We start from the raw sequence: 6,121 nt of genomic DNA, 5'->3' as shown, positions 1-6,121 counted from the left end.
CCTCTGGGAGGATTTGCATTTATGCCCAGATCATAATGCTTTGAGTCTTTTTTGTGAGACATCTTCAGGCACAAAGTTCTAGCCCCAGAAGGGAAATCCTAGATCAGAAAAAAGTCAACTCCACCTCCAAGCTCTTAGTACAAACTTAACTCTTAGGAACATAGAATATTACTTTCAGGCCAAGGAGAAGAGATCATCAAATCTAAGTACTCCTTGATCTATGGAGCAAGCCACTTGGGACCAGGAGGGACAGGAAATTGTCCAAGGTCTCACAGTAAACAATGACAGCTCTCAATTCCCCCAGCTAGGGTTCTGTTGAAGAACAACCTTGTCCCGGGCCCCAGACTTGCCTGGGAAGAGACTGCTGTTTCTCCCACCACTCTAGGGTTGGAAAAGTCAGTGTCCCAGTACAGATGTTTCAGATGAAGAGATTTGCATGCAGAAGGGTAGGCAGAGTTAAGGAATCAAACAACGTATGCAGTGGCAGCCAGAGACAAGCAGCAGTGGCTGGAAAGAACCCTTCCCTAGGCTGAATGAAGGGGAAGATATAACATTGCTGGAGCCTGCTGTGGAGATAGCTACTAAGAGTCTTCAACAGGAAAACATGTGGTCAGAGCTGTGCTCTGGAAGATCTCCCCTTCTATGTAGGTGTACTGCCCTGGGACAGAAGGGGTCCAGAGCCTGGGCTGGTGATCAGAAAGAAGTTAGAGGGCAGACCAGCAGGATGGATGTTTCTCAGGTCTCCCGGGTCCTACATACTTCATCCTGCCACAAACATGGCCCAGCACTCATGGCCTATTTATCACTTACCCTGTTCTCCACTCCCTAGTTGAAATCTAGCAGTCATCCACACTTTTAGAGGCAAAGACAAGTCACCATGTGGCCAGAATCAGAGACTGGGCAGTAGCCAACTCCTGAGTCTACCAGCCACCCCTCCAGGTATCTTGGCAGTGTGATTCTTGGAAGCCAAACCATGCTTCCCTATTGCTTCCATCCACTGGTCTGAATTCTGCCTTCAAGGGCCCACCAGAAAACTTTTTAGGCGTAATTAATAACTTGGTGACAACCCCCAATCTAGGAGCACACATATTAAGGAGATGGAGAAAATGAGACTCTGCCTATATCCACATGCTTCCCAATAGCCCTCCCCTCACCACTCCCCCCACCCCCGCCAACATCCACACCCTCCCTCCACCTCAGAAACACCACTTACAGCCAGTCTTCTAAATCTGCCAACCTAGTCTACAGCTCTTCTCCAATTCCTTTGCTGTCTCCCTTACAGCAGCTGAATGCTTGGCTCCTCCTGAAATCTTCCCATTCTGCTACAAGCCCGAAGTCCAAGCTTGTCTCTTCCCTCACTTTGCTTGGCTGAGCGAGGACACACGAGACACAAACCCTCGGTGAGTACATGATTGGGCACATCAGTGAAGGTTCTAGAGATGTTGTGTTTTGCAGAAGTTGAGAGAACGTTGGCAATGGGCACCCACTGAACCACCATGTTCCCACCCACTCCATAAACATTCAAGAGAGGCTCTGTGTCAGGCCCTCTGTGCTTGCCCAACACCAGCACAAAGGGGCACTTAATAAATACTGGTCTGTTAAATGGAGGCTGAAGGGGTTGACCACTATTGCAGAGGATGTGGGGAGGAGGTGGAAGGGGTTGACTGACCAATGCAAAATATATGGGAAATGCCCTACTGGTGTCCTTCTGGATGATGCTGTTGACACCTCTTGTAGATGGGCCGCATCAGTTGCCATTTGGTAGGGAGACCAAAACTCACCACCGTCCTCCACCTGACCCCCCACCTCCATTTCCCAGGGATGTCAGGCCAAATGAGGGAGTGGTAAGTATGAAATCCTTAGTAGGGGAGACATGAGATGAGATTACATTTGAGAAGAGAGTTGTGTCCAGACCCACTCATTCTCGGTCTTGACTGCATATAGGAATCACCTGGGAGCTTTACAAAAATCCAATGTTCTTGATACATGCCCATCCTCTGTGCTTGCCCACATCTGTCTCTGCTGGTTACATGGCCTTCTACACAGAGGTAGGGTGAGGACCCTGAGAGTGTGGCAATGCTCTATGCACAGTGTAAGTTCAGTGCACAGGTCAGGATGGTTTTCACTGCGACAGTCAGTGCCCAAAGTGAGTGGAGGAAAGCAAGGAAGACGGCTCCCTGCCCTGGCATCTGGGACTTCCTGGTCTTTGGGATCTGCCCAGCTCCTTCCACCTAAGCTGTTTGCTCACAAGCAATCCCAACCAGCAGTGACTGAGTACTGAACGGAGCCCTGGTTGAGTTAAAAAAACCACAGGATCATAATGGAGCCACTTAAGGTAGGACCCCATGTCAGTAGTCTACAATTTAATACCTAACCGAACTGCAGTTCCCAACGTCCTTAGACACGTAACCTTTAATCAGCTGAACTGGGATTTCCTAGAGGCAACCCCCTCAGAGACCCTTTCCCCCTTAGGAGGACTACCTTGCCTGAACATTGCATTCCCAGCTGGCAATATTTTATGCCTTCCCTCTGCCTTTAAAAACCTTTCCTTTCTTGCAGAAGACCTGAGTTACAGCAAGTAAACAAAGACACGTCAGTGATCATGAAGATACACCTCAAAGGGTAGATTGCCTTTATCTGCATCCAAGAAGAGAGGAGCCAGGAGTGGCACCACCTTTCTCCCATCAGGCAACAAATTCACTCATACATTCATTAACACATGTATATTGAGTTCCTACCATAAACCAGTATTATGTTGAATGCTTGAAAACAAGAGGATAAACAAAACAGACAAGGAGTTCACATTCTAATGTTGTTCTGCTGGAAACAGATTTCTCCCTGCGTTCCCAGGAGCTTGGGTCCAGAACTGAGGCATTCCCCTGCCTGCCATGCGACCCATTCCCTGAGAAGATCACTGCTATATACGCCCAGTAAAATTAAGACATTTGGCAGGCAGTGCGGGGGGAGACAGGAAATTCAGGTTTGGGTTGCAAGTCTTGTGGCCCACTGGGTGACCTCAGATGAAACCCTGCTGCTCTCAGTGCCTCAGTGTGTCCAAACTATGTAAGTGGCTCAGACGATGTCTACGGATCAACAGGGTTGTGGTGAGGATCCCGAGAGCATCGCAAAGCTCTCTGCTGTCAGCATACAGACTATGGTCCATCTGCTCTGGCATCATTTTTGTCCCATCTTACATCATTTTTGCTCCTATCATTCCTGCAGTAGCCAACTGTATGCAGGTGTAGTCTATTGGCACTTCGAGTCAATTCATGTCTCTTGTCCTTGGCCCAGGACTTCCTTGCTGCTACAGGTACCACGGGGGTTGGGGGGGGGCTGGCTTAGAGTTGACACCCTTGAGGCAAGCTTTGACCAATGACAACCAGAAGTGAGGAGATAAATATTCTTGTCTCCCATGCCCTGGGCAAACAATTCTGGGGTGCATTCTGCACAGTTCCTTGGAGGGTCTGCTAGCAGGACTAAGCTGGTTGCCTCCAGGAGTAACCAGTTGAATAACACACCTTGGGTTAGCTTTGCTTTCTCCCTGTTGACTCGTCCCAAGTAGGCCCCTCCTATGTTCTGGGATCAACTACCCACAAATGAGCCTTTCCCTCAGCTCTGCATTTTGGAGAAACCCAAGCTGAGACATAGGACTATGAGACTTATGGTGATATGACTCTGTGTGGATGGAGGGTGCTGGAGTGACAGAGGTCAGAAGGCAGGGATGCAGTTCATGTGTGAATGCTACATGTAAGTGCTAATCCCATTTTATTGCACTGATTATTACAGTAGACCCTGAGTCTAGGGTTAGCTCTCACAGCCTGGTCCTGAGGAATTGTGAAGCTCTGGAACTCCCATGGGAATAGTCCATTTCCTAGGTTCCAAGAGAAAAAGACATGGGTATTTCTCAATGGCTTTAGAACCCACAGGGGGAAAGCGTGTGCTGGGCATATCAGAGGGAACTCTGATGTTGTAAAAGGACCTATTTGCTTGTGTCTCCCCCTTCTTCTCTCTTTTTCTCTCCCCTTTTGCTAAGAGATAAACTGAGGCATATGAAAAATTTTAAGAGTTTATTTGAGCAAAAACTGACTGGAATGGGGCAGCAAACCATCTAGAAGATGACAAGGAGCCCCAAGGAGCTACACAATATGGAAGACTTTATAAGGAGGAGGGGGCAGGACAAGGAAGTTAGGATCAAAGAGTGGGTTATTTCCCATAGGGGACAGCAGGGATCTTTCAGGCAGATTACCTCATTAGTGCTGGCCAGGTTGAGTCCAGACTGACTAGTCTAAGGTTCCACTCCTGGGAGAAATTGAAAGTGAATTATTTTAAGCATTAAAATCTCGGTTTGTTGATGTTGGCTCAGCATGAATGGCTCAGACTCCATTTGGGGACTGCTGTCCCTTTTTTAACACTCTCCCATCAGGGATGACTCAGCACTTTCCCTGATTGTTTCCCCCTGAGGGACAGCTAGACTGGTTGGCAGTGTGAGCTCTGGCAAACCAGGCTTCTGTTCCTCTCTGGAGGAACCCAGGTAGAAGGACAAGTTTCCCCCTGCGTGTGATCTCTGGTATGTGGGCTCTTACTTCCCTCCCCTCGTGCCCTGTTCAGTTCTACCCCACTTGATATTTCCCAGATATAAACTTTCTTTAGTTTCTGCCCTTGAGGGCCTGGCTGGGACAGACAGGAAAAGGCTAAATCCTTACCCTGGCATTCAGACCATTCATCATCTAAGCCTTGCTTGGCCCCTCCACCTCCTCATTAGATACCTAAGCTGCCTGGGACAGCCAGGAGCTCCATCATCTAGGGTTTCTGGGTGGGCTGAGGCACACATCCAGTACTGGGCAAGTTTCTTAGCGTCTCTAGCTCTCTGTTTGCTAATCTGTACAACAGAAGTTACAGATAGTAATGATCTTATAAGACTGAGGATTAAATGAGATAAAGTGTATAAAACACCCAGCTCCCACTTTGAGTGCTTAGTAAATCTAAGCCTAATGATGTTCTTCCAGTTGTTTTTGGATGGGTATAATCAATGAACAGAGAGTGGGCAAGACAACCTCTAGCCTTTGTCTTCAGAACAGCTTGCTCCCACTCAGATAGGTTTGCTTCAGAGTGATCCCAGCTGCCCTGGCTGGTCTTTAGGCCAAGGTGTGTGCGAGCAGAGGGAGACAGCTCAAGCTACAGAATGTGGGCAGGGCAGGGAAGGATCAGGAGGCCTGGAAGCTGGCCATATTCCATTCTCACACTACCCAGTTAGACAGGCCAGGATTCTGCCTCTGGAGTGGTCCAAGGGACTTTGGCTGAGAGTATAGGATCAAGTCCCTGGAATCACTGATTTGGAATGGGATGGGCAGCATGTTGGGCTGGGAAGCTGAATCCCAGGTCTGTCGCAGCCATGGACTTACTCCTATGTGTTCAATGGGAGGGTTGGACAAGGTCCCTTCTTGCTCTAAGACATAATTGAAGGAGTCTGATACCTGAAAAAGAGAACAGAGCTAGTCCCCAAGTCATGGGTGAATCTGGAGGCAGCTGGGAAAATTCTGGAATTAGAAGAAAGAGCATGGAGGAAAAACCAATTAAGTAAGTAATAAGTGGGAATTTTCAGAACTAATGAGACGCAATCCTCAGGAACAAGATCTTTAATAAATTGCAAGTGGGACAAATGAAGAAGAAATCCACACCTTAACACGTTACAGTGAGTCTGAAGATAGTGTCCTTCATCTTTCGTGCTTTATTATGGCAGCTGAGAAGAAAGTCATTAGTCTAATTTCCTTCCTTCATTGGTAATCACCTTCTGTCTCTGCTGTTCTGTGAATACCCAGAGAAATTATCTTTCAAGAATGGAGAGGAAATAACATTTTCAGATAAAAAAGAGAATATACTTCAAAACGAAGAAAAGTCGATCCCAGACAGGAAGTCTGAGTTGCAGTAGTGAGTAGAATAAGTGGCAAACCCATGGCAAATGTAAATAAACACTGGGACACCTGGGTGGCTCAGTCGGTTAAGCTCAGGTCATGATTCCAAGGTCCTGGGATGGAGTCTAGTGTTGGGTTCCCTGATCAGCAGCAAGCCTGTTTCTTCCTCTGACTGCTGCTCCCCCTGCTTGTACTCTCTCTCTCTTTCT

This window comes from Mustela putorius, unplaced genomic scaffold (genome assembly GCF_011764305.1).
Source record: "Mustela putorius furo isolate JIRA1106 unplaced genomic scaffold, ASM1176430v1.1 tig00003853_pilon_pilon_pilon, whole genome shotgun sequence".
NCBI lineage: Eukaryota > Metazoa > Chordata > Mammalia > Carnivora > Mustelidae > Mustela > Mustela putorius.
The sequence above is the reverse complement of the archived record's forward strand: the minus strand, read 5'-3'. Positions refer to the sequence as shown.